Source organism: Sapajus apella, unplaced genomic scaffold (genome assembly GCF_009761245.1).
Source record: "Sapajus apella isolate SASKATOON/1434 unplaced genomic scaffold, GSC_monkey_1.0 scaffold23, whole genome shotgun sequence".
NCBI classification, from domain to species: Eukaryota; Metazoa; Chordata; class Mammalia; order Primates; family Cebidae; genus Sapajus; species Sapajus apella.
Window position 1 is genome coordinate 4,905,890 of NW_022436963.1, and position 14,338 is coordinate 4,920,227.

At 40.9% G+C, this 14,338-nt stretch overlaps 1 protein-coding gene across 2 annotated transcripts in view; it reads left to right on the forward strand.

Moving 5' to 3' along the window:
- CACNA1D (calcium voltage-gated channel subunit alpha1 D) overlaps positions 1–14,338 on the forward strand; it is a 461,268-nt gene that overhangs the window by 82,003 nt on the left and 364,927 nt on the right. The window lies entirely within an intron of this gene.

Here is a 14,338-nt window from a genome sequence, read left to right on the forward strand (position 1 = left end):
TTCTATTTTTTTCAACAAGGGACATACCCAGATCGCTCTGATTTTAAATCTTCAGCCAACCTAATACTGTTTCCTGTGCATAGCAGGTGCCTGTTAGCAAGTCATAGGTGGTGGGAGGATCCCTGCACTTAAAATTTTTATTTCACTAGAAATCTTCTCAGAGTGCTAAACCCTTGAGAGAGACACCATGTTAAGTTGCTATCATTCTTCACATGTATGGAGACACCTCTAGATGTGAACAGAGGGATCCCAGGAAGGAGATATGTGAGAGTGTTAAAAATACGCTGCCCAGCCCTGGCTCTCCCATCAACACTTGCTTCATTGGTTAGTTTAGCAAGGGTGAAAGGATGGTGCTCACCGGTTTGCTGTGATGGGAAGCCTGGCATTCTCCTGCAGCAATAAGGGGGCCTGTCTATTTTTCTAGTTAGGTCCCAGATCACCAATGTGTTGAGTCTACTGAATTTCACAAAACCAGGAAGTCCCTCAGTGCTGTCCAAATCCTAGCACTTCTGACAGTGTGTATAAGGAACTGTGCAGGTTTTGGCACTTCTCACTGTCTATTCAGTAGCAACTGAGTAAATAAAGGGAATGCAATTTCGAAATTTACCTCATTCATCATTTTTAGTGTTTTAGATGAAAGCGAGTACCCTCCATTCAATCACTCCTCAACTCCTGGCAGGAGGTAGTAATGACACCTATTTGGGGCAGACTGGGCAATGATAAAAATTCTCTGCACCCACAAAGCACCTTGTTCACAGAACTATTCTCCACTCACAGAGCCCAGCTAAAATGCAGCCTCTGCTATATCGAGTTCACCAAGAAACAGACATCAAGATGGGACAAGACATGAAGGGATTTCTTGGGGGAGGGAGCTGGTGAAGGCAGAGACCATAACACAGGTCTAACATCTGTGCAAGGAGGAAGGGAAGGAAGCAGGATTAGATAAGAAGAGTCTTTGACTGCAGCACAGCTCCAAAAGAGGTTCAGCCAGGCCAATGGGGAGTCCTCAAGCCAGTTTCACATTGAAGGAGTCTGGTGTCTTGCTGGAATGAGCCTACCTTAATACCCCACTGAGCTTAATCATTGGCTGGACTGTCAGCCAATTGCATGCCCCACAGGGGGAGATCTGAGCTGCCCATTTTCATGGCCACCACTGTCCACCGTTCGCCCCTTGCACTTCTCTATACAGGTTCAGGGAACAGCTTGTCCATAATTCCCATCAGCCTCTCTTCCTGAGGGGGAATTTAAAAGAGGTTAGTGGGATGAACCACAGGACCCATTGTTGCAATTGGGTCAGGGTCACAACTGGTATTCATCCTCTCCCTCCTCCACTATCCATTCTAAATTTCCTTCATCTTCAGCCACCACCTTAGCAGGTTGTGCTAACTTACTAGTAGTTTGACCCAAACCTTCATCTCCAGGGATCTGAGCCCTTGGTAATCATCCTCTCCCCCAGCTGTTGTTGCTATATACCGCTGTTTAGTTACAATGATGCAAGGAAGTCCTAGGAGGCACTACCACATATCTCCCTCCAGGCTCCGAGTAGATGGCCCCGCCATTGGCTGCAGCTCAGGAATCCTTTAATAATCACACTTCATGCCACATCTCCATGTGTGCAAAGTGGATGACCAAGTGTGATGCTCATAACTCTACCCATTGGGAAAATGTTCCCTCTCCACTGTCCTTCAAGGCCAATTCTGAACGTGGCTGTAATGCAGCCACTGCTCACTTGTATAATTCAGCTGGTATCCACATACAGTTTGTGCCCAACATTTAAAAAACTGATATGTAATTCATACACCACACCAGTTTGTAGGCCAAACTTGGCCCTTTTTCTGTCCCTGTAGTTGGTTGTGTAGGTTCCCCCACCCCCATTTGGCCACAGGTGCAAGCTGGGAGAGAGGTACTGGTGCAGCTGTGGTGGGTGATGTGGGGACTGGGCTACCTGTATGCTGGCTCAATCGCAGATGTACCATTTCCATCTTATAATGATCTGCTGCCAGGCCTGTCCCACTTTATACCTTGGCAAAATCAACAGAATCCAGCTCTGAATGAATAGTTGCAGATGTATGGTCATTTGATTACCCGAGGGTCAAGCATTCTGTCTCTATCAGGACCCAGTGACATATCAGGAACTGTTTTTCTAAAGGCAAAAAATTCTCCATTGCAGATGACATGGCCTTGCTCCAGAATCCCAGGGGCCTGCATTGATATTCTCTCACTGGGGCTTGCCATAGCCTCCACAGTACATCTTTTTTTCCACCGCTAACATTCCCTAAGCCATGGGATCTGCTGAATTTTATGGCCCAAATGGCACGACAGGTCCGCTGGACCTACTGGGTAGCCTTTTCCTGCTCTGGGCTCCATTCAAAGTTGCTGGCCTTCCATGTCACCTGGTATGGGCTGGAGTAGGTGGGCAATGTGTTGCCTCTAGCACCCAAGGAAGTCTATCAAGAACTATGTTTCCTTCTTTGTGGTAAGGAATGCAAGATACAGCAATTTGTCTTTTACTTTGAAGGAATATTCTGGCATGTGCCTGACCATTGGACCTTTAAGAGCTTCACTGAAGTGGCAGGTCTCTGATGTTTCACAAGGATTATCTTCCACCCCTGCAGCACATGTATTTTACCATGGCCCCAGCTTATTATTATTTTATTTTTATGGTTCTAAATATCTGGATGGTACTCATGGCCCCAGCTTATTAGCCACCTTTTGTGTAAATGACTATTGTCGTTGCTTCCCTGTGAATGCAGAATGGAAAAGAATGCATTCGCCAAATTGTCAACTACATACCCGATACATGAGGCCTTATTAGTTTGCTCTAGTGTTAATTCTGTGTCCAGCATACCAGCTACAGTTGGGACTGCCACTTGATTAAGCTTTTGGTGGTCTATAAGCATCCTCCAGGATCTATCTAGTTTCTGCAAGAGACAGATTGGTGAAATGAGTGGAATTATGATAGGTCGTGCATCATTTAGGTCTTTAATGATGGCACTAATCTCCACCCCCACCTCCAAGTGATATCAGGGTTTTGTTGTTGGAGTTTTTTTTTTTTTCACCATTGATCAGAAGGCAGTGATATTGTTTTTGATTTGCTGTCTTGGCTTGTAGGGGCTCAGTTTCAGAGTTCCTACTTGGCTGTTGCTACTACAATAACTCCTACTCCACAGGCCAAGAACCCGGCATGGGGCTTACATAATTTACCAAGGACCTCCATTCCAATTATACATGCAGTAGGGAAATGGCCACTAGGTGGCTCCATGGAGAGGCCCCCTGAGAACTGGCCCATAACCAGGACCCTATTTATGGCCTCCACATAAGGTAATAATGGGGAACCCGTGATGCTGCTTTGGGTTTCTAGGTATCTGTGTTAGCTTAGATACTGTGTCCAGTTGTTCTCAAAAGTCTGGAAATGTCTCTATTTTTTTTTCTATATAATCACACGAGTAAATGGTTCTAGATCCTTTGAAGAAGAACTGGGAGAATCATGATAGTATAACTTGCTATGCTGTTGTGGGCCCAAGGAACTTGGCCATGTCACCTCCTTTAGGCAGTGGTTTCCAGATCTAAAAGTTGCCTTGGGCTGTGAACAAACAGAGTGAGGGAAAGCAAGCTCTTTTTCTTTTTTTAGTGACCACCCTCAACCTCCATTCTTCCTTTTTGTTTGTTTGTTTGTGTGTGTGTGTGTGTGTGTTGCTTACAGATGTTAAGTAGCCCCCTTGATTGGTGCCCATCTATTTTGCCCCTGGAACATTATATGCTCTATTCACCATCTCTAAACTCTGTGTGTTAAGTCCCTGCCCCTGCCACAAGACTCTATTTCTTTGGGGCCCGTAATATACATGAATATTAAAGAGCCCAGCTCTGATTGCCTTTCCAATCATGACCTCTGGCCTGCAGAGAAGAACCATCACTAATCTTCTTGGTGGTGCCAGAAGGATGGGGAGCCCTCGACCTAAAGTTGCCTGTGGGAGGTCTCTGTAAAGTTGCTGGAATAAGCCTGCCTTAGTATCCCTGCCGTGGCCAGCCATTGGTTGGGAACAGCCTGTGGAAGCCTGGTGCACATGCGATGGCAAATCCAGAGGAGGAGCATCTGGGGCCGTCAGTCAGTGATCCCCCCCGCAGCAGGGGGCCTGAGCAGTGTGTTTTCATGACTGCTACACATCCTCTCTCAGGGAAGAGTCCAGGAGTGGAGAAGGCCTCTAACTCTTGATGTGATAACAGGAAGGAATGATTGTACCAAAGACAGGTAGGCATAGTTTCTGGGGTTTCTTTCCCTAAATTATCTTTGTAAACTTCACTTTCACAGATTTTTCTATATGCCCAACATTAAAAAAAACTGAGACATAATTCACAAACCATAAAATTTACATATTTTAGATGTACAACTCAGTGGTTTTTAGTACAGTCACAAAGTTGTACAAACATCACCACTATCTACTTTTGGAACATTTTCGTACCCCAAAAAGAAATCTTGTACTCATTAGCGGTGTCTCCCTGTTCCTCCTCCCCCATTTCTGGCAACCAGTAATCAGCTTTCAGTTTCATGGATTTGCCCATTATGGGCATTTTATGTAAATAGAATAATACAATATATGGCCTTTTATGTCTTTTTCTTTCTTTTCCTTTTTTTTTTTTTTTTTGTCTTTTGAGTTGGAGTATCTCTCTGTCACCTAGGCTGGAGTGCAGTGGCAAGATCTCAGCTCGCTGTAACCTCCACCTCCGAAGTTCAAGCAATTCTCCTGCCTCTGCCTCCAGAGTAGCTGGGATTATAGGGACCCACCACCACACCTGGCTTTTTTTTTTTTTTTAATTTTTAGTATTTTTTGTATTTTTAGATGAGGTTTCACCATGTTGGCCAGGCTGTTCTTGAATTCCTGACCTCAAGTGATCCGCCCGCCTCAGCCTCCCAAAGTGCTGGGCTTACAGGCATCAGCCACTGCGCATGGCTGTCTGCCTTCTTTCACTGAGCATAATGTTATGAAGGTTCATCCATGGTAGCATGTATCAGTACTTCATTCCTTTTGGGGTTGAATAATATTCCATTGTGTGAATATACCATATTTGGTCTATCCATTCATCAGTTGATGGACATTTGGGCTGTTTCCACTTCTTGGCTATTATGCATAATGCTTTCTGAACATTTGCATATTTTTCATATATTTATGCATGTTTTCAGTTCTCTTGGGTAGAAGATTGGACTACTGGGTCATATGGTCACTCTATGTTTAATTATTTGTGGAACTGCCAAACTGTTTGCCAAAGCATGTACCCAACATTCTTTTTTACCTATTAATTCTTTTAGAGATGGGGTCTTACTGTATTGTCCAGGCTGATTTCAAATTTCTGGGCTCAAGTAATCCTCCTATATTGGCCCAACGTTTTATATAGGCATTTTGGAAGACACAAAAGTGAAGATGCATAATATACATATACAATATAATATACCCCAAAGAGCATACTAGTTAGAGTAGATGGGAGATCAAATTAACATGTATACATTTAAAGTATAAGCACAGTACAGAAAATAATGAAGGGCTAATCTGTGTATCTCAAAATTAAAAGTAGATCTATACTCATATACTCTGGGAGCTAGAAGGGAAGAGAAGAGGAGGGAATGACGAATGTGTAATAGTTGGGATATGTCCCTCAAAACCTCCATTTCCACAATCTTCTTCAACAAGAACAGGATGGGACTACTCAGGACACGAGAAGGGCAACTGCCTGAGACTCTGGAAAGCAGGCCCGGTGGCAGGGAGGGATGTTCTCTGCCTGCTTTGTTTTACACTACATTTTTAGATAAGGATAAGAATCTGATATGACAGACTAGCCATCTATAGAACCTATGTTTTAGATGTTTCTTCCAAAAGTGAACATAAATGTGAGTAGAGCTACTTCTATTCTCTGAACTGCTGTCCTTGTGATAGATGGTACAAATTTGCTGACTAATTTGTTGAAGTTAAAATTAAAATATGTGACCAGGCTCAGAGAGAAAGCAATTAATCTATAGAGGAAATGAACACTGAACTGTGTGTTCTAGGCCATAGGAAGACTATCTTGAAGTATTTTCTATTTTATGCCAACATGATATTCTTGCATTGGTATTCTGCCTCTCTTCTTCCTTCAGTGGGTTTCTTAATGGATAGAGTCAAATAACTTTCATTTTCTATCCATTTATCTTTCAGAGAATATATAAATGATAGGATGGGCATTATTCCCACTGACTTATTCTGAGATACTTCTTAAATAAAACTAGCATCACCTTTGGTCCATGTCACTTTGATATTTGCAGGTGACTTCCTACTCTGGAAATTCCTTAACTCCTCCTCTCAGCATCCAGACCTCATTGCCCTTCAGTCATCACTGATAAACATGGAAGTTCGCTCACTGTACACTCTCACCTGGAAATGTTCACACAATCTGTCCTGCACAAGGAGATTTGTTTTGGGTTCTACAAACCCTCTTTTCTGAGCTTCCTTACCTTCTTGCAGGGCCGACATTAATTCTGAGTTTTAAGCAAGAAAATATGGGGAGTGAGGGAGAAGCCTTTTTTGTTTGTGCACTAAAAAGCATGTTCTGTTTCCCTCTTTGACGGAGGAGGGATTTGATAATGGACTGGTTTCCTCCACTTGTTAAAATTCTCGTCTTTTAGTATAGAAAAAAAAATTGCATGGTGAAGTTGTCTTTATTTTTTCCATGACTAAACACTGCATTTCTCAGCACTTAACAAGTCATTGTTCTGAAAAATTGGTTTCAGATCAGGCCCTGCTTCCTAATGAGGCAGTGACTTATTTGGTAATACATTTTTTATTTCTGGACTCTGAGCAGTAGCAGACAGGAAAAAGGGCACAAAAGATGGATGGTAAATAAAATGGTGCCATTGCCTCTTCCCAGTGGGGTCTGTCTGTGAGTAATAAAGGGTTGATGGAAGAGCCAGGTCATTGACTGGAATTCTGTTCATCAGGAAGTACTAATTAAACAGCTACTGTATGATCAGCTTTGGGCATTGTTGGTTGAGGACCCAAGGAAAAGGAGGGTTGCTGCAATCTAATCTGGGAGGCAAGACCTTAATCTTCCTATTTCTGGGCTTTCTGTCTCTATCACATCAAGTCTGAATCCTTCCTTTTTCTTGGAGGATCTTCCAAAGCTGTGATTCACCTGCTCTTACAACTTTACTTGCCATTTTATTCCCCAAAAGGAACTCTTCTTAAATCTGTCTGGTCTCATGTGCCATTTTCATTGGCTTCACTCACTGCTTTCCCTTCTCCCGTATTCCAAACCCAAAACTTCCAACTTTCAGAGTCTGATTCAAGTTCCATTTTTTTTGCAAGTTCCTTAATTGCTGCAGCATTTACTGATCATTTTACTTGATTTCTTCAACTTTAGAGCACAAGCCTATGTTAAATAATTTGATTCTTGCTTATAAATTATTCTGTATTTTTCATTAGCTTCAAGTGTTCCATGAAATTTTTCTTCAGAGTTGAGGAAACGTATTGTTTCTCTCCGAGTACTTTTTAAGCATCCTTCCAATAAATCAACAATATTTATTAAGTGCTTATTTTGCATCAGCACAGTTCCAAGCCACTGGAGAGATACAAGAGGATGAAACTAAGTTCCTGCCCATGTGGAATTATACTCTAGAGAGAGAGGCAGACAATAAACAGACCAAACAAATAGGTAATCTAATACCAGAGAGTGGTAAGTGATGAGCACAGTCTTGAATATATGTAAGTTCTTATCTAATCACTGTTTGGAGAATAAGTGGAGACTAATTAGAGAATAATATAACTAACAACCTTGTGCAAATTATTTGTGCACTTTACAGCAGAGCTGTAGTATCATCTTGGGTGCTTAACTTTGCGATGCTTCAGTTTCTTTGTCAGCCTGGGTGACAAAGTGAAACCCTGACTCAAGAAAAAAAAAAAAAAAGACTAGCAAGTGAGAAAAGACTATGGGGTAGACTGAGAGACTGAGCTGTGTCATACTGAGCCTTGAGTGTCAGGATGGGGAAACTGCATTTAACTTGGTACGTCTTTGAAGATTTGATTCATTCAGACCTCTTAGCGTCATCCAGCCAAATCCCTTACCCAATACATCGAAAACTCCCTTTTTGAAGGGTTTTTAGCAGAGTTTGTTACATCCTTCTTGATCTGCCCTCAACTTGTCATTCTGGCCTCATTCCTTATATTTCCACCAACTGAAATGATAAGCTTCTTGCAGTTTACTGAGCACTCCTTGTTCCATTGCCTCTGGATCTTCCCCTCCCCTCAGAGCCCTGTATTGATGGTGAACTCTAACTCATCTGTATTTGTAAACATTGTCATCCTGCATTTATTCATTCATTTAACAAACCATTTGAATGCTTACTATGTGCCATGTGTGGTGTACATGACTTAAGGAACTTTAGTAATAAGTAAATAAAATCTTCGCAAATAAAAATTTGATTTTAGCTCAAATAACCAGGTACATAAGTATTACGTCTTCTTCTTCTTTTTTTTTTTTTTTTTTTTGAGTCAGAGTCTTGCTTTTTGCCCAGGCTGGCGTGCAGTGGCAGGATCTCAGCTCACTGCCACCTCTGCCTCCTGGGTTTAAGCAATTCTCCTGCCTCAGCCTCCTGAGTAACTGGGATTACAGGCATGTGCCACCATGCCCAGCTAATTTTTTATTTTTTAGTAGAGACGGGGTTTCTCTATGTTGGTCATACTGGTCTCAAACCCCCGATTTCAGGTGATCCGCCTGCCTCGGCCTCCCAAAGTGCTGGGATTACAGGCTTGAGCCACCTTGCCCAGCTAGACATGTTTTTTTTTTTTTAGGATACTACAGGATACTGGAGTCATGCATGTTTAATGTCATCTACTAAACACAATTTTATGGTTCATTTTCCTGATTCATGCAAATGTATCAGAATTAAGCTACTCATGTTTGAATGGCCGATCTGGTCCATTTTTTATCCTCACTGTTAATCCTTGGATTGTTTGAAAGATCCCACCTTTTTTTCTTAGTGTGGATATCTGGCTTGCTTGGGAAAGTTAGCTGGTTTTTTGCACTTCAATCCAGGCACAATCTTGTATGCCCAGGAAATTAATGTTTTGAGCCTGACCTAAGGTAGTTAGAATTGAGCCCATTTCTGTGAGATTCCTCTTGAATGTCATGGCAAGAGAAAGTAATCTAGGACAGTCCCTATAACTCGTGGTATTACCTTCCCTGCTTACATCCTAGGTCACACATGCACTGACACTCTGCAAAGATGGAATGCTTTGACCACGGCAAAGCCACGGCCAGGTCAGATGGCAAAAGAAATATCTTCTCAATGCAAATCAAAACCACATTGAGATACCATCTTATGCCAGTTAGAATGACGATCATTAAAAAATCAGGAGACAACAGATGCTAGAGAGGATGTGGAGAAATAGGAATGCCTTTACACTGTTGGTGGGAGTGTAAATTAGTTCAACCATTGTGGAAGACAGTGTGGCAATTCCTCAAGGATTTAGAAATAGAAATTCCAGTTGATCCAGCAATCCTATTACTGGGTATATACCCAAAGGATTATAAATCATTCTGTTATAAAGACACATGCACACATACGTTCACTGCGGCACTGTTTACAATAGCAAAGCTGTGGAACCAACCCAAATGCCCATCAGGGATAGACTGGATAAAGAATATGTAGCACATATACACCATGGAATACTATGCAGCCATAAAAAGGATGAGTTAATGTCCTTTGCAGGGACCTGGATGAAACTGGAAACCATCATTCTCAGCAAACTGACACAAGAACAGAAAACCAAGCACCGCATGTTCTTACTCATAAGTGGGTGGTGAACAATGAGATGACATGGACACAGGGAGGGGAACATCACACACTGGGGCCTGCTGGCGGGTAGGAGGGTTAGGGGAGATACAGCAGAGGGTAGAGGAATTGGAGAGGGATAACATTAAGGGAGATACCTAATGTAGAGGATGGGGGGATGGATGCAGCAAACCACCAATGCATGTGTATACCTATGTAACAAACCTGCACATTCTGCACATATACCCCAGAACTTCAGGTATAATAAAAATAAATAAATAAAATAAGATAAAATAAAAAAAGAAATATACTCTCATAAAATTACTCTCAGGCTTAACATATAGGAATAGAGTGATGCAGAGAAAGTTTGTCTTTGGTATTTTTGTTTGTTGCTGCTCTTCTCTCCTTTTTTACTTGGTCCTCCCCACTTTGATGCTCTTCGCAGTGTCTGATCTCGGCAGGAATCTTCCCTTGACAGCCTGGGCCATCTGCAAATAAAATAATGCCATTAAACTTAGGTGTTAGGCTGGGCACGGTGGCTCACGCCTGTAATTCTAGCACTTTGGGAGGCCAGGGTGGGCAGATTGCTTGAGGTCAGGAGTTTGAGACCAGTCTGGTCAACATAGTGAAACCCTGTCTCTACTAAAAATAAAAAAATTAGCCAGATGTGGTGATGCTCATCTGTAACCCCAGCAACTTGGGAGGCTGAGACAGGAGAACTGTTTGAACTCAGGAGGTAGAGGTTGCGGTGAGCTATGATCGTGCCACTACACTCCAGCCTGGGTGACAGAGTGAGACTCTGTCTCAAGGAAAATAAAAAAAAACAGCTTAAGTATTAATGTTGGACCATAGTTTATTTTACTTAGTTATCTGTGGTAGACCTTTTTTTTTTTTTCCTTAGAGACAGGGTTTCACCCTGTCACCCAGGCTGGAGTGTAGTGGCATGATCATAGCTCACTGGAGACTTGAACTTCTGGAATCATTCAATCTTCCTGCCTCAGCTTCCCAAGTAGCTGGGACTACAGGCACAAGCCACTGTGGACAGTGGTATTCCTATTTTAATAAGGATCAGTTTTTTTTGTAATATCTGAGGATGCTGGAAAATTTGTTGGCCCCATGGTATGGCTTCTGAAGGCAAAGGGAGAGGTCTGGGGGTATGCTCCTTGCACTGTTATTGACAGACTTTGTTCTTGTACAAACTGAATGGACAGAGCCTCAGTTTCTTCATCTATGAAATAAGGCAGTTAAACTTAATCAGTGGTTTTCAACTATATCCGACTCAGGGTCATCTCTTTTATTTGAAACTCCCTTGTTACTATCCTGAAATGAAATTCAGAGATGATATGTTACTTATATACATAATTTAAAAAATCAATATAGTACCTTAACTGTAACATAAAAAAGAAATAAAGGAACTTTATATAAAACAGTATGTATTTCAGTATGCAAATGCTCAGGCCCACCTACACCAGAAAATATGCTAAAATAGTCAGATGCTTGCAGCTATATGTGGAATCACCATGAATGTGATAGCTACAAATGCTACAATGTGTAGCATTGTAATTGCCATGTGTAATATTGGCCTTCATTTAGCATTTTTATTCGCCATCAAATACAACTTTAGTGGCATTGCTGTCAGTGATGTGATCTTCCAAAATGGTGGACAATTCTTGGTAAAGTTCCAAACAAAATAAAGTATAATCTTCTCTTCTTCATTACTCCCCTGAAAAGAAAAAAAATCTGTATATATTTAAACTGTGCAACAAAACAAAACAAAACCCCATGCTTATATTTAAAAAGGAGTTTTGTTCTAGGCTCAAGTAATTTCAAATTTTTTTTTTATTATACTTTAAGTTCTAGGGTACATGTACAGATCGTGCAGGATTGTTACATAGGTATACATACATACATGACATGGTGGTTTACTGTATCCATACCCCTGTCACTTATATTAGGTATTTCTCTTAATGTTGTCCCTCCCTAATCCCCCCACCCTGTGATATCCCACCCCTTGCTCCCCCCCACCTCCCAGCAGGCCCCAGTGTGTGATGTTCCCCTCCCTGTGTCCATGTGTTCTCATTGTTCAACACCCACTTATGAGTGAGAACATGCGGTGTTTGGTTTTTTGTTCTTGTGTCAGTTTGCTGAGAGCGATGGTTTCCAGCTTCATCCATGTCCCTGCAAAGGGCATGAACTCATCCTTTTTTATGGCTGCATAGTGTTCTGTGGTGTATATGTGCCATATTTTCTTTATCCAGTCTATCATAGATGGGCATTTGAGTTGGTTCCACATCTTTGCTCTTTTAAACAGTGCCACAATGAACATACATGCACATGTGTCTTTATAATAGAATGATTTATAATACTTTGGGTATATACCCAGTAATGGGATTGCTGGGTCAAATGGAATTTCTATTTCTAAATCCTTGAGGAATTGCCACACTGTCTTCCACAATGGTTGAACTAATTTACACTCTCATCAACAGCATAAAATTGTTCCTATTTCTCCACATCCTCTCTAGCATCTGTTGTCTCCTGATTTTTTAATGATCGCCATTCTAACTGGCGTGAGATGGCTTCTCAATGTGGTCTTGATTTGCATTTGTCTAATGACCAGTGATGATGAGCTTTCTCTCATGTTTGTCGGCTGCAGAAATGTCTTCTTTTGAAAAGTGTCTGTTCATATCCTCCACCCACTTTTTGATGGGGTTGTTTTTATTGTAAATCTTTTTTTAGTTCTTTGTAGATTCTGGATATTAGCCCTTTGTCAGATGGATAGTTTGCAAAATTTTTCTCCCATTCTGTAGGTTGCCTGTTCAGTCTGATGATAGTTTTGTTTGTTGTGGAGAAGCTCTTTAGTTTATTTAGATCCCATTTGTCAATTTTGGCTTTTGTTGCCATTGCTTTTGGTGTTTTAGTCATAAATTCCTTGCCCATGCCTATATCCTGAATGGTATCACCTAGATTCTCTTCTAGGGCATTTATGGTTTTAGGTCTTAAGTCTTTAATCCATCCTGAGTTAATTTTTGTTTAAGGTGTAAGGAAGGGGTCCAGCTTCGGTTTTCTGCATATGACTAGCCAGTTTTCCCAACACCATTTATCTTCATTTAACTTTTTAAGATTATTGCAGGTTTTAAAAATATTTTGAAAATTATTTATATACTGTGATCTCGCAGGTCATTATTTTAGACATTATTTATTACCTCTATTATAACATATGCAAAATTTAGCTTTCAGCTTTATTTTTTCTTTTCTGGAGCCATCCCTTCTGAAGACTCCTACCACTGCCTTCCCATCTAGACCCATCATTCTCTAGGACATCCGTATGGTTGTTTTCCTATGGCTTCTCTTTGCCAGCACCCTGAGATATTGAGAAAATCCTTTCATTTCTCTCCTGTGTAGTATCCCTGATCCCTGACTCTCATATCTTTCTTATTTCTTGGTTTACTCCTCCATTTTGATGAAATATATCTTACAGTGGCTTTCTAAAAGGAATATATAGGAGGTAAGTCTTTAGAAACTGTAGATTAAAAAAAATTCTGCATGTTTTTCACTCTTAGGTCAAAAGTAATTTCCCATTACATCAGAATTCTGAAGGTATTGTTCCAGCGTTTTCCATCTTCCATTTTGTCGTTGATAAGTCAAAGGCAATTTGACTTCCACTTCTTTGTAGGAAACCTGTTTCTTCTCTTTGGATGTTTTTAGGATTTTTTTTCTTTGAAACCGAGTCTTGCTCTGTCACCCGGGCTGGACACGCAATGGCATGGTCTAGGCTCACTGCAACCTCTACCTCCCCATTCAAACAATTCTCATGCCTCAGCCTCCCGAGCAGCTGGGATTACAGGTGTGTACCACCATGGCCAGCTACTTGTTTTAATATTTTTAGTAGAGACAGGGTTTTGCCATGTTGCCCAATCTGGTCTTGAATTCCTGGCCTCAAGTGATCTGCCTGTCTTGGCCTCCCAAAGTGCTGGGATTACAGGCGTGAACCACTGCATCTGACCTGTATGTTTTTAGAATCTTTTATTTAACCCTGCTGTTCTGAAAATTTATAATAATTTGCCCTTTGTGTGTTGTTTTTTAGTCACTGGGTTGAACACTTTGTGGGTAGACTTTTTTAGTCTAGAGGATCATGTCCTTTGGGCTTGGGAAATTTTTCGTGCATTTTTTTAAATTAAAAAAAAATTCTCCCTACTGTTTGCTTTGTTCTATCTTTCTGGAACTACTATTTAGAAATTGAATCTACTGGATTGTTTCTAATTTCTGTTTCTTCTTCTTCTTGTCCATTTTTTGGTCTTTTTTGTCCTATTTCTACCTTTTAGGAAATTTTCCTGGATTTAAAATGTTTATATATTTTTAATTTTGAAAAGTTTTTTTTTGTTCTTAGATTATTACTCTAAAGCTTTTATATAGTATCTTGTTATTATTTCAAGGATGAAATATCTTTCATTATTTCTCGGAGTTTTTTTTTTTTTTTTTTTTTTTTTTTTTTTTTAGACGGTGTCTCACTCTCTTGAGCAGGCTGGAGTGCAGTGGCGTGAT